This window comes from Odocoileus virginianus, chromosome 16 (assembly GCF_023699985.2).
Source record: "Odocoileus virginianus isolate 20LAN1187 ecotype Illinois chromosome 16, Ovbor_1.2, whole genome shotgun sequence".
NCBI lineage: Eukaryota > Metazoa > Chordata > Mammalia > Artiodactyla > Cervidae > Odocoileus > Odocoileus virginianus.
The window spans coordinates 38,867,604-38,891,463 of NC_069689.1; the positions used below are offsets into that span (position 1 = coordinate 38,867,604).

Genomic DNA, 23,860 nt, shown 5'->3' on the forward strand with positions numbered 1-23,860 from the left:
ATTTTTTGTTTTTTCTTTTCTTCAGTTTTATTGAGAAATAATTGATGCAGGTCACAGTAGAAATTTAAGTCATATAGCTAGATGGTCTAATTTACATGTATTCTGAGATGATTATGAGCTAACATCCATCTTTTCAATATACAAACAGTTTTAAATAAAGGAAAAATGAGAAATTTTCTTATGATGAGAACTCTTAGGAGTTATTCTCCTAACATCTCTCATATATGTCCTCCTGCAACATTAGCTATAATCACCATGTGTCCATTACATCCCTAGTATTTAAGTATCTTATAACTGCAAGTAACTTTCGACCACCTTCCTCCACCCTCTGCCTCTGGTAACCACAAGTCTGGTCTCTTCCTATGAATTAGTTTTTTTTTTTTTAATTGTTTTCTTTTTTAAGATTCTACACGTAAGTGAGATCATACAGTATTTATCTTTGTCTGACCTATCACCTGGCATAATCCCTTCAAAGTCCATCCATACTGTTGCAAATAGTAGGATTTCTTCACTTTTTAATGATTAAATCATATTCAGTTGTAGCTATGGATATACCACAGATTCTTTATTCATCTGTTGGTGGATACTGAGGATGTTTCCATGTCTTGGTCATTATAAACAATGCTTCTGTGAGCATAGGATTGCCGATATGTTTTTCAGTTAATGTTTTCATTTCCTTTGGATATACTCCTAGATATGGAATTGCTAGGTCATATGGTATTTCTATTTTTAATTTTTGAAGGATCCTCCATACTGCTTTCTGTGTGTGCGTGTGCTAAGTCACTTCAGTCATGTGCAGCTCTTTGTGATCCCATAGTCCAACAGGCTCCTCTGTCCATGGGCTTCTCCAGGCAAGAATACTGGAGTGGGTCACCGTGCCCTCCTCCAGGGCATCTTCCCAACCCACGGATTGAGCCCACAGTTCCATGCAGTCTCTTGTGGTTCCTGCATTACAGGCAGATCCTTTACCACTGGGCCATCAGGGAAGCTTCTGCTCTCCATAGTGACTGCACCAAATTATAATCCCACCAACCATCAGTTCACCACCAACCACACTCAAGGGTTTTTTCTCTACTCCACTGCAACATTTGTCTTTTTGATAATTGCCATTCTAACAGGTGTGATGCAGTTTTGATTTCCCTTTCCCTTATGACTAGTGATTTTGATTGAGCATCTTCATGTAACTATGACCACTCATATATCTTTTTTGGAAAAATGTCTATTCAGCTCTTGGCTCATCTTTAAATTTTTGTTTACTTGCTATTAAATTGTATGTATATGTATATCAGATTTAAAGTTTACAAATATTTTTTCCCCATTCCATAGGTTGTCTTTTCACCTTGAAGATTGTTTTCTCTGTTTGTATAAGCTTTATAGCTTGATGCAGTTCCACTTGTTTTTTGTGTTTTATTTTATTGTTTATGCTTTAGGTGTCATATCCAAAAGATCATTAACAATACTCACATCAAGGAGTTTTATTCCAGTGTTTTATACTAAGGGTTTCATGGTTTCAGGTCTTACATTATAGTCTTTGATACATTTTTAGTTAATTTTTGTGAGTAGTATAAGATATGGGTCCAGTTTCATTCTTTTACGTTTAACTATCCAATTAACCTAGTACCATTTATTAAGATTAATCCACTGAGTATTCTTACTTCCCTTGTCAAATGTTAGTTGACCATGTATGCTTAGGTTTATTTCTGGGCTCTCGATTTTCTTCCATTGGTCTATTCGTTTTCATGTTCATCCCATACTGTTTTGATGACCATACATTTATAGTATATCCTGAAATCAGAAAGTCTGATATCTCCTGCTCTTTTCTTCTTTCTCAGACTCTCTTTGGCTATTCAGGATCTTTTGTGGTTCCATATGAGTTTGAGGAGTGTTTTTTCTATAAAATGTCATTTTATAAAAATGTCAAAATAGTTGCACACGACTGAGTGACTGAACTGAACTGAACTGAATATTGATATTGCATTGCATCTATAGATGGCTTTTAGTAGTATTGATATTATAAAAATATTAAGTGTTCCAATCCATGAATATGAAATACCTTCCCATTTCCTTGTATCTTCTTTGATTACTTTCACTAGTATATTGTAGTTTTTGGAGTAGAGATCTTTCACTTTCTTAGTTAAATTTATTTTTAAGTATTTTATTGTTTTTGATGCTATTATAAATGAAATCATTTTCTTTGTTTTTCACAAAATGTATAGTTAGTGTATCAGAAAATTATGAATTTTTATGTTATTTTGTATCCTGTAAACTTTACTGAATTCATTGATTAAATATAACAGTTTTGGGGGGAGGTAATCTTTAGGGTTTTCTACATATAAAATTATGTCATCTGCAAATAAAGACATTTTTGCTTCTTCCTGTTCAATTCTGAATTTCACTTCTTTTTCTTGCCTGATTGCTCTAGCTAGGACTTCTATGTTGAATAGGAATGGTGAGAGTGAGAATCCTTGTCATATTCCTGATCTGAGAGGAAAAGTTTTAACCTTTCACCATTGAACAGGATGTTAACTGTGGCCTGGTAATATATGGTCTTTATTATGTTAATGTATGTTCCTTCTATGTCTAATTTGTAAATGGTCTTTTTTGAAATTGTGAATGGACGTTAAATTTTGTCAAATGCTTTTTCCGTATCTATTAAGATTACCATGATCCTTTTCTTTCATTCTGTGAAAGAGATGTGAAGTATCACCTCAGTTGATTTGCATATGTTAAAATACGGGGCTTTCCAGCTGGCATTCGTGGTCAAGAACCCACCTGCCAATGCAGGAGATAGAAGAGATGTGGGTTCAATGCCTGGGTTGAAATATTCCCCTGGAGGAGGTCATGGCAACCCACGTGGAGAGTGGGTTCTTACCTGGAGAATCCCATGGACAGAGGAACCTGGTGGGCTACAGTTCAAATGGTTGCAATGAGCCGGACACAACTGAACTGACTTAGCACGCACGTGTGTTGAAATACCCTTGCACCCCATAGATAAATCTTACTTGATCATGGTGATTAATCCTGTTAATGTGCTTCAGAATTTGGTTTGCTAGATTTTTATTGAGAATTTTTGTATCTGTACTCATCAGCAGTATTGAGCCAAGTATTGAGCAGTATTGAGAAAAAAGTATTGAGGTTTTCTTGTATCATCCTTTTCTGGTTTTGATATCAGTATATGTGTTAGTTGCTCAGTCATGTCTGACTCTTTGTGACCCCATGGACTGTGGCTCACCAGGCTCCTCTGTCCATGGGATTCTCCGGCAAGAATACTGAGATGGGTTGCCATTTCCTTCTCCAGGGGATCTTCCCAATTCAGGCATCAAACCAGGGTCTCCTGCATTGCAGGCAGATTCTTTACATCTGAGCCACCAAGGGAGTCTCTGGTGAAATCAATATGATCCTGGTCGTCTAAAATAGGTTTAGGAATGTCCCCTTCTCTTCCACATTTTACAAGAGCTTGAGAAGGACTGCTTTAATTTTTCTTTAAATATTTGATTAAGTTAACCAGTGAAGCCATTTGATCTTCAGTTTTTCTTTGTTGGTAATGTTTTGATTATTGGTTTAATTTCCTTCCTTGTATTTAATCTATTCAGATTTACTATTTCTTCCTGATTTAATCTTAGTAAGTTGTATGTTTCTAATTTTTTTCCCCATTTCTTCTAGGTTGTACAGTTTGTTGGTATATAGCTGTTCATAGTAGCCTTCTATAAATCTTTGAATTTCCATGATATCTGTTGTAATGTCTCCTTTTTCATTTATAATTTTATTCATTTGAGTTCTTTCTCTTTTCTCCTTGGTTAGTCTAGCTATTTTGTTTATCTTTTCAAAGAACCAACTATTAATTTGATTAATTTTTACTACTGATTTCCTATCCTCTGTTTCATTCATTCCTGTTCTAAACTTTATTTCCTTTCTTCTGGTAACTTTGATCTGTTTCCTTTTTTCATTTTATTTGATCCATTGGATGTTCAGCAGAGTTTTGATTAATTTTCATGTTTTTGTGAATGCTCCAATTTACCTCATGTTATTGATTTCTAGTTTCATGCCATTATGATCAGAGAAGATACTTGATACAATCTCAATCTTCTAGAATTTTCTAAGACTTGTTTTGTGGCCTACCACAAGTGGTCTACCCTAGATTATGTTCCACGTACACGTGAGAATTCTTTGTGGATGAGCTACCGATATGAGTATTATATTTTTTTAAGATTCCAAAAATAAATGAGACAATATAGTATTTGCAATTCTCTATCTTATTTTACTTAGCATAATGCCCATCGGGGTTCATTCATATTGTCTCAAATGGCAAAATTTCCTCCTTTTTATGGCTGAATGATATTCCATTGTGTATATGTAGAGAGAGAGTATATTTTCTTTATCAATTTTTCATCAATGAACACTTAATGCTGTTTTGATGCCTTGTCTACTTACATAAATGTGCAATGAACATGGCAGTGCTAGACATCTTTTAAATAGTTATTTTGTATTTTTCAGATAAATACCCAAAAGTGGAATTGTTACATCATATTATAGCTCTATTTTTAACTTTTTGGAAAGTTTCATGCTGTTTTCCATAGCTATTGTACCAACTTAAATTCCTACCAACAGTGCATAAGAATTTCCTCTTCTCTACATCCTCACCAACATTTGCTATTTCTTATCCTTTTAATAATAGCCATTCTAACTGGCTATTGAAGAAAGTAGGGAAAACCACTAGGTCTTTCAGGTATGACCTAAATCAAGTCCCTTACAGTTATACAGTGGAAGTGACAAATAGATTCAAAGGATTAGATCTGATAGAAACAGTGCCTGAAGAACTGTGGATAGAGATTTGTGACATTGTACAGGAGGCAGTGATCAAAACCATCCCCAAGAAAAAGAAATGCAAAAAGGCAAAATGCTTGTCTGAGGAGTCCTTACAAATAGCTGAGAAAAGATGAGACGTGAAAGGCAAAGAAGAAAGGAAAGATATACCCATCTGAATTCAGAGTTCCAAAGAATAGAATGGAGAGACAAGAAAGCCTTCTTTAGTGATCAATGCAAAGAAAGAGAGGAGAACAATGGAATGGGAAAGACCAGAGATCTCTTCAAGAAACTTAGAGATACCAAGGGAACATTTCATGCAAAGATGGACACAATGAAGGACAGAAACAGTATGGACCTAACAGAAGCAGAAGATATGAGAAGAGGCAGCAAGAATGCACAGAAGAAGTATACAAAAAATGATCTTAATGACCCAGATAACCGCGATGGTGTGATCATTCACCTAGAGTGAGACATCCCGGAGTCTGAAGTCAAGTGGGCCTTAGGAAGCATCACCCATGGACACAGCTAGTGGAGGTGATGGAATTCCAGTTGAGCTAGTTCAAATCCTAAAAGATGATGCTGTGAAAGTGCTGCACTCAATATGTCAGCAAATTTGAAAAACTCAGCAGTGGCCACAGGACTGGAAAAGGTCAGTTTTCATTCCAATCCCAAATAAAGGCAATGCTAAAAATGTTCAAACTACCGCACAATTGCACTCCTCTCACATGCTAGTAAAGTAATGCTCATAATTCTCCAAGCCAGGCTTTAATAGTATGTGAATTGTGAACTCCCAGATGTTTAAGCTGAATTTAGAGAAGGCAGAGGAACCAGAGATCAAATTACTAATGTCCATCGGATCATAGAAAAAGCAAGAGAATTCCAGGAAAACATCTAAACCTGCTTCATTGACTACACTAAAGCCTGAAACAAACTGGAACATTCTTCAAGAGATGGGGATACCAGACCACCTTATCTGCCTCCTGAGATATCTGTATGAAGGTCAAGAAGCAACCGTTAGTACCAGACATGGAACAACAGACTGGTTCCAAATTGGGAAAGGAGTGTGTCATGGCTGTATTTTGTCACCCTGCTTATTTAACCTATATGCAGAGTATATCATGTGAAGTCCTGGGCTGGATGAAGCACAAGCTGGAATCAAGATTGCTGGGAGAAATATCAGTAACCTCAGATATGCAGATGACACCACACTTATGGCCAAAAGCCAAGAGGAACTAAAGAGCCTCTTGATGAAAGTGAAAGAGGAGAGTAAAAAAGCTGGCTTAAAACTCAACCTTCAAAATACTAAGAACATGGCATCTGGTCCCATCGCTTCATTGCAAATAGATGCAAAAACAATGGAAACAGGGACAGATTTTATTTTCTTGGGCTCCAATGTCACTGCAGATGTGACTGCAGCCATGAAGTTAAAAGACACTTTCTTCTTAGAAGAAAAGCTATGACAAACTTAGACAGCATATTAAAAAGTAGAGACATTACTTTGCCAACAAATATCCATATAGTCAAAGCTGTGGTTTTTCCGATAGTCATGTATGAATGTGAGAGTTGTACCATAAAGAAAGCAGAGTGCCGAAGAAGTGAAGCTTTTGAACTGTGGTGTTGGAGAAGACTCTTGAGAATCTCTTGGACTCCAAGGAAATCCACCCAGTCAATCTGAAAGGAAATCAATCCTGAATATTCATTGGAAGGACTGATGTAGAAGCTGAAACTCCAATACTTTGGCCACCTGATGCGAAGAGCTGATTCATTAAAAAGGACCCTGATGCCGGGAAAGATTGAAGGCAGGAGAAAGAGACGACAGAAGATGAGATGGTTGGATGGCATTACCAACTCAATGGACATGAGTTTGAACAAGCTCCAGGAGATGTTGAAGGACAGGGAAGCCCGGCATGCTGATGTCCATGGTGTCACAAACAGTCAGACAAGACTAATTGAACAATAGCAACAACATTCTAACTAGTGTGAAGTGATATCTTTTGTGGTTTTGATTTGCAGTTACCCTTCTTTTCTTTTGAAGTGTTTCTTACATTTATCATTTCCTTTTCATTTCTACTGTCACTGCTTTTATTAACTAAATGCCATTTTAACCCTTTTCCCAACTTCATTCTTTTGTACTCAATGGCCCTCTGGTAAGTTCCTAAAATACTACTCTAAGCACATCCCTGTTGTATAAAATCTTCAATGACTCTCCATTATCTGCCTGGTCCTAAGAATATCCACTCTAGAACTGGAAATACTCTTTAACACTCAAGTTATCAAGATTTTGTAGTTTTATAAAAGACCCTATTGATTTTAACCACTTAGGGTGACTGGGGAATTCTTAAAATTGTAGTAAGTAAGAAAAATAGTAGTAGGAAGAAAGTATGACCCAGATTTATTGGAATGGTGGCTTTACAATGGTATAATAAGTGATAGTAAGAAAACCAAAGAAAGAATTTCAGAGAAGAAGGCAGTATCTCCATTCATGGTCTTTAAAAATCCTCCATTAGGTCAGATCTTAGTATTTATCTTTTTGTTGTCCCCAGTGCATATGGGCTTATTCATCTTTTAATGTTTTCTACTACCTAAACCAAAAGCAACTTCTATCAATTTATATACATGCAAACAAAACTGGAAGCCATCTTGCAAAGTGACTCCTGGAAATTTATTCATTGGTCAATCCAGTCATATAACTATGAAATAACATTACTCAGAAACTTGTCTGCAATCAAGAAGAGGTGGTAAAATCAGCTACTTAAACTTCAGTGAAAAGAAAACACGAGGATTACTAATGTTTCTTGCAGGATCAGTTGGAATCACAGATAGCCATGGAAGAGAAAATGCAATTCAGAGAGAAATGTACTTATGTTTTTTAGGCTGAGCCAACTCCTCAGGTATCTTTGTACTTCATTTTCCAGGCCATTTTTTCATTTCAGTGTTAATTTTTATGGTAAAAATCAGGATGAACATGCCATTCTAGGTACTCAGAACACTGATGCCAAGCTTCTCCATATGTGTTTATGTGTATGCATTAAGTATTCAAGGTTGGCCTATGGAAAGTCAGCAAAAGGAAAAGAATTCACAGAAATTAAATTGGTCAGTGTGTACCGAGGTAGCTTCATTTAAGGACAAGAAGCCAAATAGAACAAGAAATACCCCCGATTCTATCAGAATAGAAGAATTATCTTTTCTGAAATACAGGCATAACTTATTTTATTGTTTCGTTTCCTTGTACTTCCCAGATATTGAATTTTTTGCAAGTTGAAAATTCATGGCAACCTGGCATTGAACAAGCAAGCCTATCAGCACCATGTGTCCAAAAGCATTTACTCATTTTGTGTCTCCATTTCACATTTTGGTAATTTTGACAGTATTTCAAATTTTTTTCCTTATTATGGTATTACTGTGGTAGTCTGTGATCAGTGATCTTTGATGTTACTGTTGTGAAACGATTATGATTTGCTGAAGACTCAGATGGCTCATTTTTAGCAATAAAGTATTTTTTATTTAAGGTATATACATTGGTTTTTAGGTGTAATGCTATTCACACTTAATAAACTATAGTATAGTATAAACATAGGTGTTTTATGCCCTGGGAAATAAAAAAATCATATGAATTGCTTTATTGAGGTAGGTGATCTAGAACAAAACCAGTTTCTCTGGGGAATGCCTATAGTGCTACTTTATTGAGTTTTTCTAGATATAGAGTCAACTATAGTATCTAAACCATTTTACATTTTTAAGCAGTGGTCTATTCTTAGATACATTTAATATAATATTAATTCAGTATTTTCAGTTTGTACGCATTGGTTTGGAGTTTCATTTTTATAACACTCCTCACATTTTCTGTCTAAAAAAAATTCATGCTGTATCACTCTATATCAATTATTGATAAGAGGTGAATTACATGGGAGAACAACATTCACTGCAAAGTCTAATGCTTGTAACAGTCACTTTCAGGATGTCAGTATTTCAAATAAAATATGCTACTTTTAAATATTAAAATACCAGTATAAATACCACCAAAAAATCAGAATTTTTTTCCTTTTGTTGTTTAATATTTCACTAGTTAAGATAATGCTTACTACCCCAACAAATAAAGCCTGAGTCTTAGTGACTGAATTCAACAGAAGTTTATTTCTTAATCAAGAAAAGTCCATTTGACAGAGTGTCTTCTAAGGCCAATCCAGTCCTTGATATCAAGCTTGTTGGGCACAAGAGAGACTGGAGAAAGCACACCTTCTTCTTGAATGTCCTTCCCTGGGGTTAACACAGAGCAGTGAGAACTAGTCCCGTGGTTCCGTTGGGTTTCAAGGGATCTGGAAAATGCAGTCCCTGTCCTGGCAGCTGCTGCCCAGCAACAATGCTACAGCATGAAATAGGATCAGAGATCTTTGGTATCCAGTTAGCTATTTCTGCCACAAATACCCTTATTTAGGTGTTTAAGCAAAATTTGAAAACTCAGTTATTTACAGCTTAAAATCAAGATCAGTGACTCACTGTAACTGTGTAAACGGATACACATTTGCATAGATTGCAAGTTTAGACAGATATATATCTGTATAGCTGTATTACTAAAAGTTTGTTTTGGAAAAATACTTTTCCTGAATTTGAAGCCTTCCAAAACTAGTATGGAAATTGACATTGGTTATTCTGCAATAGAAGTTCCATCTACATGAGATAAAATTGAAGAAAATAAAGAAATCTAATTTTTAAAATACGTACAATCCATTATAAGTTTAAAAATATTTTTCAATAAATAGTTCATTCAGGTTCTAAAGTAAGTATAATGAAGAAAGTGAAGGCGTTAGTTGCTCAGTCTTGTCTGATTCTTTGTGACCCAGTGGGCTGTAGCTCACTGGTCTCATCTCTCCATGGAATTCTCCAGGCAAGAATACTGGAGTGGGTAGCATTCCCTTATTTAGGGAATTCCTTATCAAACCTAGGTCTCCTGCATTGCAGGCAGATTCTTTATCATCTGAGCCACCAGGGAAACCCCTGAAATTTACATAGGCACAGGCACTAGACAAAAAAAGAGTTGGGCCAAAAAAATTGAGTCAAAAGAAAATATTTGAAGCTAGAGAAAGGATTGAGAAATTATGGCCAAAATTATAGGAATCTGGCCCATAGACTATAATGTAAATAAAGTTCTTGGAAAAAAGCCATGCCTTTTTACTTACATATTGCCTATGGTTTCCTAGCAGAGTTAAGTAGTATACCCTGCAAAGTTGAAAGCATATTCTTTCTGGCCCTTAATAGAAGAATTTTACTGCTCTCTGTACTGCATAAATAATTGTCTCTTCACCTTTCTACCAACTCATGTAAAGTCAGGAACAGGTTTATCAGTAGCTAGAAAAATTTGCACAAAAATACTTTTCATTGAATAATGATGTTTGACACACTTTGTTATTAATCTTACCATTTAAAAAATCACATATTATTTTATTTTCAGTTTTAATGACTGACTAAATTCCCTTCATTTTAGATAATAATGATCATATTATTAGGGGCTTCCCTGGTGGCTCAGTGGTAAAGAATCCACCTGCTGTGCTGGAGACTTGGGTTCAATCCCTGGGTCAGGAAGATCCCCTGGAGAAGGAAATGGCAACCCACTACAGTATTCTTGCCTGTGAAATCTCATGGACAGAGGAGCCTGGTGGGCTACAGTCCATGGAGTCACAAAAATTTGGAAACGACTGAGCAACTAAACCATCACCACCACTAGTCAGGTACCTTAGAGGGTAGGTTTCAGTTTTTATCATATTATTTAAGTGTATTGTATTGTCTTATCTGCTAATGATTTGTATTAGAAAGATAATATACTTTAATATATTATAAATTTATGTTTTATTTTAAATGTGTAATATATTTATCCATTTTGTATTTAAATTGTATTAGATGTGTGGGTAGATAAAATATGTATAAATTCCAGTCAGAGTACATTTTCATTAAGCCTCAGTATTTCAGTCACTAGAAAACTCCTACTCTTCTATTGATGTGGGTGTTCAAGTTAAAGGAAGAGTTAAACACGCTATACTTTGAAATCACCTATCCATTCATGCACTGAGTCTCTGACAAACATAGAAACCTCCTTTTAAGAAACTTCTGGAAAATCAGTGGGAACTGAATGAATGAAGAGTCTCTAAAGTCTATGGATAGAAACTAGAGTAGAATTGTCCCTTTCCTTCTCAGAGGTGGATATGAGAAAAGCTGATCAGTGGTGGATATTACTCAATGACTACGGGGACAGTTGGAAGTTCAGATTCAGATTTTAATTAGCTAAATCACCTTGGAAAGATGTTTCAACTCCTCTGAACTTTCATTGATTCAACTCTTGAAGGAGGAACAGACTAGTGGTTTCTCATATACTTTAATATGAGTTTGTATATTTCAGGGCATGCTTGCTGTTATAGATAGATAACATAGATGATAGAGAGACAGACAGATACATCTTCCTTCATAACAGATGACTGAGAAAAGGTGATCAGTAGTGAGTGTTATTCATTATTGCTATAGGAAGAAGTAGGAAGAGAAATGTAGACGTAGAAAGAGAAAAGGCTGGGCTTTAGGTTTCCAGAGTACAGATTCTGACTTTGATTTTATGTTTAACTAAATTAGGGCGGGGGGAGAGAGAGAGAGAGAGCCTTAGAAACTCTTTCCACTCCACAATCTTATAGAACATAAAATATAAATCGAATGATTGAAGTCGAGGTTGAGAGGCCTTGGTGCCCATTTTCTAGTCCATCCATTTTTTCTATTGCTTTTAAGACTCTTTTTAGGAATCTCTAATGGAAAGCAACATTTGAAAATGACTTTCAAAAATAATATCTAACCTTTTACCTTCTACATTGTTTAAAGTCCCTCTTTGTTAGTGAAGCATTTCTTGACCCTTTTATTCTTTTCCATCTTCTACCTTGTCTTCCAGTTTCTACAGTACTTCTTCTGTTTAACTCTTTCATGCCCTGCATTTTGAGAGCTTGTCTGTGATTATATTGATTTCTTGAATTTTTATTTATTTTATTTTTTTAACACAAAAAAACATTTTGTATTGGGGTGTAGTTGATTAGCAATGTTGTGATAGTTTCAGTTGAACAGTGAAGGGACTCAGCCATACATATACAGGTATCCATTCTCCCCAACTTCTTCCCATCCAGGCTGGCACATAACATTGAGCAGAGTTCCATGTGCTATGCAATAGGTTTTTGTTGGTTATCCATTTTAAATATAGCACTGTGTATGTGACCTTCCCAAAGTCCTTAACTGCCCCATTTCACTGGCAACCATGAGTTTATTTTCTAAATCTGTGAGTCACTTTGTTTTGTTAAATATGTTCATTTGTATTATTTCTTTTTAGATTCCACATATAAGGGATGTGATATGAGATTTCTCCTTCTTTGTCTGATTTACTTCACTCTGTAGTCCATCCATGTTGCAGCAAATGGCCATTCTTTTTAATGGCTGAATAATATTCCATTATATATATATACATATACACACACTACATCTTCTTTATCCATTCCTCTGTCGATGGACTTCACTTTCCATATTACATTTTACTTTAGTCAGAAAAATGGAAAAATGGAGCTAGCTAATCAGATTGTTTAATACCATGGTATTCTGTACCATTTGCCTCTTGCCTGGTTTTTTCATTATTTTTTTTGTGTAGTCATAAGGCTTATGAGAATCTTTAATAGTATCCATTGCAGTCAGGCAAATAAAATTCTTTCATCCTGCTACTATAAAGAATTCTGATAATTATCACTCATCCCTGAAAAATGAATTACCCAAAAAGGAGTATTCTAGATCTTGGAATTGTAATTTTGCATTTCAATAGGATTGTGCTGGAAATGCACTCTAAGCTGATTGTTCATCTAGCATACTGTGTAGCTAAAATATTTTTATTTGGATATTTGAAAGAAATTAACAAGATCACTAAATATAATGGCTACTCAAAATTTGGAAACAGAAACAAATGGTCGTGCATGTGTGTGTGTGTGTGTGTTGAAATGATAAATCATATTTATGTCAGAGAAGATAAGTGAACTTCAATCTCAAGATGAACCCAGCTAAGTTACTTAGATACCGTGAAAGGTCTACTAAGCTGTCCTGAGTCTTATTTGTACATTACTGTCAGGTAAAGCAAAGAAGAACATATTTCAGCATTCAAAATCCCTCTAGTGACTAAATTGCTTATCTGTAGCCATTTTTCAAAAGCCATAAAATCACTTGACATATTAAAAACAAAATGCTCCATTTTGGTAGTCCGGAAATATTTACAGGGACCTAAAAGTTAAACTGTTGTCTTTATAGAAGGTTCTTATTGATGCATATTCAATAGTGCAGTACTCAGCATTTTTATTTCAGTGATGAAGATACATGATCCATCCATAGCATCTTACTAGTTGTTTCTTAGAATGATAGCCTTTATTTATAAGATAAGTGATGGTGAAGAGAGCTATCATCGTTGACTAGAGAATAGGATAAAGCTACCAGGCCCTGTGGTGCTAAAATGAACCTTGGCTACTTTTAAAAAATTCTTGTAGTAAGAGTTTTATATTTCTGGCTATGGTGAATTAATTTGTAAAGACTAGCCTTTCTTCCTATAAGAATGAGTAAGACTGGATAAGATGAAGAGAAGTCCATTTGAATGCACTGGAAATAATACAAAGTCAGCAAGGACTAGAGAGGCTGAGATCTTAGAGAAATACTGGAGAGAATGGAATAACAGAGAGGGGAGCTTAATATTCAGATTTGTTTTTTCCTCCTCAGTGTTTATTCACTCATGGAAGTGGCCAAGGAAAAGCTAAGAAAAACTTTATTCAGTGTCCTAGAGCTCAGGAGACAAAAATTGGAGTTAGGGACTGTCAAAGTGAGATGCCTGGGCTTTGAGTTGGGACTTCTAAAGGTACATTTTGTGACAGTGTGAGTGAGAGAACCGTGGAATGTCCTATGAGAAAGAGCAAATCACAAAATTGATCAGCCTTCGTGAAACTGAAACCTAGTTTAATCAGCTCAGTCACAGATTGGATTAATATGTTTTCCTCACAGGCTAAAATTGTCAAAAATAAAAACAAAAACTATTAAATCCTCGATAGAAGAGGACAAAACCTTTCAGACTCTCAAAATACCTCACGGTTTTCACACACAGTGATTATTATTTAGTCAAAAGTTACCATACACAGCAAAAAACATTGCCAAATGGCAAAAAATTATAGGAATGTAAGTGCCAGTAGGAAGACACCCATGAGAGATACAGATTTTGCAGTTATTAAACACAGACTTTAAATAACCATGATAAATATGTCTAAGAATACAGATGACAAGATGGGGAATCTATTAAAAAGAATCAAATGAAAGTTATAGAATTGAAAATTACAATAATCATAACTAAGAACTCAATATATGGATATAATAGAAGATTCAATAAATCTCTTCTTGTCTATTTTTCTATCTTCCACCACTAGCAATACAAGCAGTTTATAGAATGTCAGTTTTTTGAGAACTGAGATTTTCTTTGTTTTTCTGCAGCATCTTTAACAATACCTAAAATCTGATGGATATTCAACAGATATTTTTTAAATGAAGGAATTAATGATGGCTTGAGTGTGTGTGTGTGTCTGTGTCTGTGTGGTTAGTTGCTCAGTCATGTCTGACTCCTTGAGACTCCATGGACTGTAACCCACCAGGCTCCTCTGTCCACAGAATTCTCCAGGGAAGAATACTGGAAAGGGTAGCCATTCTCTTCTCCAGGGGATTTTCCTGACCCAAGGATCAAACCCGGGTCTCCTGCGTTGCAAGCATATTCTTGTCCATCTGAGCCACCAGGGAAGCTTGGTAAGAGGCAAATAAAGTGGCCTACCCTTTTTTTTTGGCCAGAATTGTAAGCAAGGAAATGAGAAAGGAAAGACATGGGCAGAAATACTTGTTGGCAGAAGGGCAGCAAAAGATGAAGATAGGAAAGAGCTGCAGATTCATAGACAAGCCTTCACTCAATTTGTTCTCTTATTTGCCACCCTCTAATTCTCTCAACTCCCCCATGATAATGAGACTTTGTTTGGGTATAGAGAAAACTAGTTAAAGACCACCTGTGATTATGCACCTAGTATGCAATCATGGACTGCCCAGAAGAAACAGTGAGTTACTAAGTTGGTTCAAACCTCAATAGGAGAAGATATTAATAGACCCAGTAAATGTCCAGATAAAACTTTCCTCATTCAGATGGTGCTCTTCTCTGACCCTCTTATTGAGGAGTTGCAGGGAAATCCTTCGAATCCTCTATAGCCCAGGAGAACAGGGTTTACATGAACTATTTGTTTCAAGGGACACAAGAGGTCTCAACTTAGGTAGCAGTTTGTAATACTTGTGGTTTCAAAATTAGATGGTAATTAAAAGGAGCCATAATAATTGGAAAAGAAGGCAGGAGTTAAAAAAGGTGAAGAACATAGGCAGGAACCAAGTATTCCAGGTAGTTTATAGGCAATGGTTCTAACTTCAGATCCTTCTATTACGGCTTCTCTAAATATCTTCAAATTAACAGTAAGAGGGAAAGAAAAGGATTAGCTTTAGCTTCAAAGTAGTTAGACTATACAAAATGTTGAAAGCAAAAAAATAAAAGGCTCAAGTTAAATATCTCCAAAGAACTTTTCCTGTCTCCATAGCACACACAATTTTCTGGGAACTTTCTCCATTGATGTATAAAGATTATGGTTAGATGAGCTCACCAGTCTAGCCTGCCGTCTGGTTTCTTTGCTTTGATTTTCAGTTCAGTGTTAGTGGTGTCTCTGTGAGGCTGGTGCAAGACATCTACTGTGGACCTTAGCTAGGTCAAAATGGAAGAGTCTGAATGGGCACAGTTGAATAACAAATCCAGGCCCAGTTGAAGGAGAGATGTTGGGGGCCATGGCCAGGAAGCCATTCCTAGAAGAGCCAAGAAGACACACCAGAATCCCAGCAATCAAATACATGAGGCCCCCTCCCTTGGCAATCTGGGGTGAAGGCTGACTGGAAAAAAAGCTGGTCGGGGCAGGCACTCAGGTCATACAAGGGCAGTTTACAGTATTCTCTTTAATTTATAGGGACTAGCATTCTTTGTTAAGGTCTAAGAATGGCCTCTTCAAACTCTGCTTAAAGGGGCAACTTGCCCGTTCACTGTATCGTTTAAAATACAAAAGTCATACTGGGTAGTTGGATCTTCTTTCAACCAGTCCCATTCTCCAAAGCAATATAGAGCAATTAAAAGAACACTGGAGGTGTGTGAAAATATTAATGCTTTCCAGAGTTTGAGTGATTATTTACGCTTAGCTTATCTGTGCTTTTGCACAGTCCCAGTTATTAAGAGGTGTTGTTTTAATAGCTGAGAAGAAGGCTCTCTTCATTGAAACATGGCAAAGAAGGAGGAGAGAGAAGTTATAATGACAGTGGCTCAAAGGATTCTGGACAACTCTCTGTTAAAATTATGCAAAAGAATACACATACAATGCATATATATAAACACATACACACACAGTGAAATACAAATGATTCTACTGGAGCCCATTAGCTATTTATTTTATTCCTTTAAATCAGTGCCTTGCAATCCAATAACACACTAGGAAACTAGGTAAGGGGGCTGTTTTTGTCACTCAGTATGTCATGGTATAATTTTACCTATCATTATTTCAGCTGAAGGTGGCATTTAGGAGTTCATTAGCGATTAATAGAGCCCGCCATTGCTCAGAGATGATCTCAGATATTTAAGGAAAGCATTTAGTTTAGATTGACAGTTTTTCTACTCTTAGGATGTCTCTAAAACAAACAAACTAAAAAGTTATGGTGAATTCTATTAAGAAAAGTGTATTTCATGTAAATTTGCCATAAGCTGAAAGCCTTCATGACAATGAAACATAGCTTTCTCTCTCTCTCCCAGCAAGCTTCATTTCCCTATCAAAAGAGAGCAGTGCTTGCAAGGTCTGAGTAGAAGACTCCTACCATTTTTCAGCACCGTCACTCTCTTTATATGTTTTGTTCATAATGGCAACTGTCTGGCTTGATACATTGGTTCTGATGCTTTCACCTGCTTGTTGTCATTCAGGTGCTAAACGAGGAGGATGAATATGTATAATTCTTTCAAGAGCGCATTAGAATGACCCATCTTGGCATATTTTATGACATATCCCACCAGACCCTGATTATTTTGTGAAGTTGGCATTCCAGTTATACTGGTTGGCTTTAATAGCTTTTGCCAACTTCCTCTGAGCATATGATTAATCAGTACAATAAAATGAGACACTCTAAAATGCAGGATTGATGCATGGGTAAGGATTTTAAAACTTTCATTCCTTTATCAGTCATTTGAGACAGTTTTACTGGCTCGTTACGGGAAAGTATTTTAGGAAATCTTCCCCTATTTGATCACTGTTGCCAGTATTGTATAGCCTCTCTGGGGAGAAACGAATCTTTTGATTTTGATTAAGTCTCTTTCTTCCAGAATGAGGATGAAGTGTTTTCTTCTTTGGAGCAGTGTCAGGTACCTTTGATAGGTAATAGAAACCAATAGCAGCTGGGGAAACTTAGGCCAAATTACTTTCAATGGCCTCCTGAGAAGGAAGTGTGGGCTTAAAATTGGAGAAGCCTCCTCTATATATGCCTGTTGCAGGGTACCAGGAAAAACACACTTAAAGTTGGAAACTTGCAATTGCTTTCATTAATTCATTTATTTCATAAATTCATAGTGAGCTCTGCATGTCAGGGACTAGGATAGAAATGATGATAAGTCAATAGTGAGTCCCTGTCCTTAAAATACTCATAGTTCAGTTGCAGATAAAGATGAATATATGGAATCTTTCTGAGTTTAATGGATGGAAGGAAAGTGTTCATAGAAATCAACTGGTAATCATTCAAACCTCAGAAGTGCACTTTCAGTAAATGCCTTAGCAAAGATCATGGCTTTGTATAGATGACTTCAAGAATCAACAAATGCAAACCAGATCAGTTAATACAGAAAGAAAAAAAAAAGCATATACTACAGAAAAGAAGAGTCAGGTTGGACTCTTATTCCCTTAGTCACATCATTTAAAATTTATGGTCATTTCCTTACTGTGAAGGTTTGGAGTTTCATTTAAGGATACACTACATATCTTTCAAATTTAGTTTTCTTTAAGTATGTCTATTGGAGTCTATACACTTTTCTTTCAGATTGTTAAGCCATCTTTAGAAAATTATTTTTGTCATCTTCATACAATGCCAAGTTAAAGAATCTTTTAGCTATTGTACATATAATACTGGAGCCTGGTGAACAACTTTAACTAGTAAGATCAAAATTGTGGTTCCCAGTGGCACATTTGCAGAATCCCATCTCATCTGGCCAAATATTGCTAAGGCAGGGACAGAACCACCATGGTTTTCCACTCCTAACAAGGTCTCTCCGTGGGAAATAAATGAGAGGATTCACAGGAGTGCAGGGAAAGCTAGGAGAAGATTCAAAAATTTCTAAAGTTTTAGGACCATTTATCATATTTTGCTACTTCTCAGCAGAGTAGCAAGACTGATTCACCACAATGTATGCTGTATGTCTCTTCCAAGATATCTTGGTGTTCATCTTCATTCCTCCTATTGGCAACAGGAAGGAGTTGATGAAATTTGTAGCTCCCTTTACCTTCAATCTGTCCACAGAACCACCCCCAATAAGCCTACTATCTTAGTAAAATCATGTTTGTAGGAAAGTTTCCTTTCATTTCCACTACCTGTCCCTCTCCCTAAATTTGGACCCTAAATGCCCCATGGATATCCCTGCTTCTTACTTTTTTTTTTCTTTTAATCCCCAACCAAAACAATAAATGAGGACTGGATAGGGTAAAACATGGAAGGTGGACAGTTACCCGCAAGTCATAGTCCCTCTGTGCTACCTCCCCTAACCTCAATGGATTTCATAGGATGATAAGAACACTGAGAGCAGCCTGTGAAGGAAAAACAAGTTATCAAAAGACAAATTTTATAAGCAATAATAGTAGTTAGTGTTTAACACTTACTTGATGCCAGTTGCTGTTCTGTTTGCTTTAGAATATTATAGCACTGATCCTTAGCTTATTTAATTCACACATGTACTCCCAGTATGTAAAAGAGTTAAGATTTAGGCCTGGGTAGTCTGAACCTAAATCCATGTCCTTATACCTGGAGAGCAAGTTTTTTTTCATCCTACTGTCTACTTTCTCAAGCAACTCAAGGAGGGGGTGCAGAGTGGCAGCTTTAGCTTTAGATGAGGGGGTGCTTTTGAACCTCTTTCAGGGCTTTGAATTTGGATTGATCATTTGATATTTATGAAGGAGTCAGTGCTGGTGAAAACGTTGTGTCTAGGAGATAGAAAGGGCTCTATTTTCTTAGTGCTGTGTTGACTAGATTACAAAGTTAACTATCTAATTGCCAATTTTAGAAAAACCAAAAACTCTGTGACAGTTATGAAGTAGGTTGAAAATGTGGAGTAAGTCTGTACGCATCTTCACCTTGCCTTCCAGATGCCACTGGATTTAGATGAGGAGCTCCTTGGAGACAGAGACTCACTCCCTGCTTGTCCAGGACCAGTTTATCAACACAAAATTAATTTTCTCTACACCTGTTCATTTCATGGGGGGACTAAGAAGATAATCTCTGTAGACTTCCAAAGGTAAGATGCTGCTGAATGCTTGATTTTTTTTTTTCACAGAAAGTAATAAATGGAGTGCCTAAAATTAATACACAGTGTTCAAAACAGAACCTTGGAGACACCTTTGATAAGCAGAGGCTGACTTAACTGAAAACAAATACATGGGGCTTCCAAAGCTGAGAAACAAAAGCTGGGTTTCTCTGCCCAGTTAAATAATTACATTTTGAAAGAGGCAACCACAAGTGGTAAATTTTTTTTTCTTTAAATCTATAGGGAAAAGATGTCTGATACTATCCTCAGCTTTTTGGTCTTTTGAGTTCATTTTCCAAATCTATACAATAAGACAGTGAGAATACAGTAGAAAAAATGTGTCCAGGAAGGAAATAAGTGCATTGGGGAATTGAATGAAAATGATAAAAATCACTCACATTTCATTATTGTAATAATTAAATATGAAGTGGAGTGGAGAGTGGCAGATGAATTCTAATAGTAATTGAATTGGCACTTAGGAGTTATCTTATCTGCATTGCCACAATTCAAAAGTTCCACAGTTGTTTTCTCTCAATCCGTATTATACTCATTACGCCTCTCATCCACACTGGTGTTTACCGAAGTAGTTAGTATGCGTGGAGAGGCGCCCAGCTCTCCTGAAGGGGTCTGGTCAGTACGACTCCACATCCTCCTTGAAAATGCCATCCGCTTCTTGCGTACACCACCATGGGGGACCTTCCCCTCCCGCTTTTGGAAAAGAGAACATATGTTTCTATTTGATACAATAGATGGTCAGGGAGAAGGGGCAGGCCCGGAAGTGCGTCAGCGTCCCCTTCCGGGATGCGCTCGGTTGCCGCCGTCTAGCAAGTTTGTCTTGGTTTCTGTGTTTGAGAAAATCTTGAACTTTGCTTCGTGTCAACTCCATCTCCAAAAGTAACTGATTCTCTGAAAGTAAGTTCTCTCTTTTTTGTATATCTTTGGGGATCCCAACTAGTGCATGTTGTTCGTGCAAGATACTTGCTGATAACTTATCTGAACGTGAATGTTTGTTATAAAATTATTCCTCATTTAATATTGTTTTAGTATGCAATATATTCATTTCATGGAGAGGAGAACATTATTAACCCATGTTTTCCAGTCAGTTTTAATTATTCAGCCTCTGATCATCATCCTTTGTTTTGGTTGGGAAATATAATTAAAGATGATTCTGACTATATTGAAGTTCTTTCCAATTTGAATATATGGAGCAGTATTTATTTTGTTTTAGCAGTCTCTAGTTGGAAGGGTGAATTTGAGGAGTGGGAATTTTGCTTGCTGGAATCCTTTCTCTCTTACTGTTCTGCTTTAATAGCTACAGCACAAAAAAAAAAAAAAAAAAACAAAAAAACACAAAAAAAACAACCCAGGAGGTATTAACTACATTTAACCTAAGGCCTCTTCTTAGTATCTTCTGCTTCTGTTAGGTCCATACTGATTCTGTCCTTTATTGAGCACATCATTGCATGAAATGTTCCCTTGATATCTCTAAATTTCTTGAAGAGATCTCTCATCTTTCCCATTCTATTGCTTTCCTCTATTTCTTTGCATTGATCACTTAGGAAGGCTTTCTTATCTCTCCTTGCTATTCTTTGGAACTCTGCATTCAAATGGGTATATCTTTCCTTTTCTCCTTTGCTTTTCACTTCTCTTCTTTTCACAGCTATTTGTAAGGCCAACTCAGACATCCATTTTGCCTTTTTGCATTTGTTTTTCTTGGGAGCGGTCTTGATCACTGCCTCCTTTACAATGTTAGGAACCTCCATCCATAGTTCTTCAGGCACTCTGTCTTTGCCAGTGGACCACGTTTTGTCAGAACGCTCCAATGACCCACTGTTTGGGGTTGCCCTACGCAGCATGGCTTCTAGTTTCACTGAATTAGACAAGGCTGTGGTCCATGTGATCAGTTTGATTCAGTTCAGTTCAGTTCAGTCACTCAGTCGTGTCTGACTCTTTGCGACCCAATGAACTGCAGCACGCCAGGCCTCCCTGTCCATCACCACTCCCGGAGTTTAACCAAAGCCATGTTTATTGAGTCAGTGGTGCCATCCAAGTACCTCATCCTCTGTCATCACCTTCTCCTCCTGCCCTCAATCTTTCCCAGCATTAGGGTCTTTTCAAATGAGTCAGCTTTTCACATCACGTGGCCAAAGTATTGGAGTTTCAGCTTCAACATCAGTCCTTCCAATGAACACCCAGGACTGATCTCCTTTAGGATGGACTCGTTGGATCTCCTTGCAGTCCAAGGGACTCTCAAGAGTCTTATCCAACACCACAGTGCAAAAGCATCAGTTCTTCAGTGCTCGGCTTTCTTTAGAGTCCAACTCTAACATCCATACATGAACACTGGAAAAACCATAGCCTTGACTAGAAAGACCTTTGTTGACAGAGTAATGTCTCTGCTTTTTAATATGCTCTCTGGATTGATCATAACTTTCCTTCCAAGGAGTATGTGTCTTTTAATTTCATGGTTGCAGTCACCATCCGCAGTGATTCTGGAGCCCAAAAAAATAAGTCAGCCACTGTTTCCACTGTTTCCCCATCTATTTGCCATGAATTGATGGGACCAGGTGCCATGATCTTAGTTTTCTGAATGTTGAGCTTTAAGCCAACTTTTTCACTCTTCGCTTTCACCTTCATCAAGAGTCTCTTTAGTTCTTCACTTTCTGACATAAGGGTGGTGTCATCTGCACATCTGAGGTTATTGATATTTTTCCCAGCAATCTTGATTCCAGCTTGTGCTTCCTCCAGCCCACCGTTTCTCATAATGTTCTCTGCATATAAGTTAAATAGCAGGGTGACAATATATAGCCTTGACCTTCTCCTTTCCCTATTTGGAACCAGTCTGTTTTTCCATGTCTAGTTCTAGCTGTTGCTTCCTGACCTGCATACTGGTTTCTCAAGAGGCAGATCAGGGGATCTGGTATTGCCATCTCTTGAAGAATTTCCCACAGTTTATTGTGATCCACATAGTCAAAGGCTTTGGCATAGTCAATAAAACAGAAATAGATGTTTTTTCTGGAACTCTCTTGCTTTTTTGATGATCCAGCAGATGTTGGCAATTTGATCTCTGTTCCTCTGCCTTTTCTAAAAGCAGCTTGAAGATGTGGAAGTTCACGGTTCACATATTGCTGAAGCCTGGCTTGGAGAATTTTGAGTATTACTTTACTAGCGTGCAGGATGAATGCAATTGTGTGGTAGTTTGAGCATTCTTTGGCATTGCCTTTCTTAGGAATTGGAATGAAAACTGACCTTTTCCAGTCCTGTGGCCACTACTGAGTTTTCCAAATTTGCTGGCATATTGAGTGCAGCACTTTCACAGCATCATCTTTCAGGATTTGAAATAGCTCAACTGGAATTCCATCACCTCCACTAGCTTTGTTCATAGTGATGCTTCCTAAGGCCCACTTGACTTCACATTCCAAGATGTCTGGCTCTAGGTGAGTGTGAGTGATCATATCATCAAGATTATCTGGGTTGTGAAGATCTTTTTTGTACCGTTCTTTTGTGTATTCTTGCCACCTCTTCTTAATATCTTCTGCTTCTGTTAGGTCCATACCATTTCTGTCCTTTATTGAGCCCATCTTTGCATGAAATGTTCCCATGGTATCTCTAATTTTCTTGAAGAGATCTCTAGTCTTTCTCATTCTATTTTGTTCCTCTATTTCTTTGCATTGATCACTTAGGAAGGCTTTCTTACCTCTCCTTGCTATTCCTTGGAACTCTGCATTCAAATGGGTATATCTTTCCTTTTCTCCTTTGCTTTTCACTTCTCTTGTTTTCACAGCTATTTGTAAGGCCTCCTCAGACAGCCATTTTGCTCTTTTGCATTTCTTGTTCTTGAGGATGGTCTTGATTTCTGTCTCTTGTACAATGTCATGAACCTCTGTCCATAGTTCATCAGACACTCTGTCTATCAGATCTAGTCCCTTAAATCTATTTCTCACTTCCACTGTGTAATCATAAGGGATTTGATTTAGGTCAGTTTGATTAGTTTTCTGTGATTGTGGTTTTCATTCTCTCTGTCCTCTGATAAGGGATAAAGATAGGAGGCTTAGAGGGGCTTCCTGATGGCAGAGACTGACTGAGCAGGGAAACTGGGTCTTGCTCTGATGGATGGGGCCATGCTCCCTAAACCTTTAATCCACTTTTCTGTTGATGGGTGGAGCCTTGTTCCCTCCCTCTTGTTTGACCTGAGGCCAGACTATGGTGGAGGTGATGAAGATAATGGCGAGCTCCTTCAAAAGGTCCCCTGCACACACTGCGGCACTCAGTGCCCCCAGTCCTGCAGCAGGCCACCACTGACCCACGCCTCCACCGGGGACTCCTGGACACCCACAGGCCAATCTGAGTCAGTCCCCTGTGGGGTCCCTGCTCCTTTCTCCTGGGTCCTGGTCCAAGGTTCTGTTTGTG

General features: G+C 37.2%; 1 long non-coding RNA gene across 8 annotated transcripts in view; it reads left to right on the forward strand.

Moving 5' to 3' along the window:
• LOC110136914 (uncharacterized) overlaps positions 1-23,860 on the forward strand; it is a 489,873-nt gene that overhangs the window by 25,156 nt on the left and 440,857 nt on the right. For 7 of the 8 annotated variants that reach the window (XR_011491856.1, XR_011491850.1, XR_011491855.1 and 4 more), the window contains one exon: positions 19,293-19,441. This is a non-coding gene — a long non-coding RNA (uncharacterized lncRNA). Of the gene's footprint in view, positions 1-14,505; positions 14,638-19,292; positions 19,442-23,860 lie in introns of all 8 variants that reach the window. The other variant, XR_011491857.1, reaches the window with a different exon arrangement.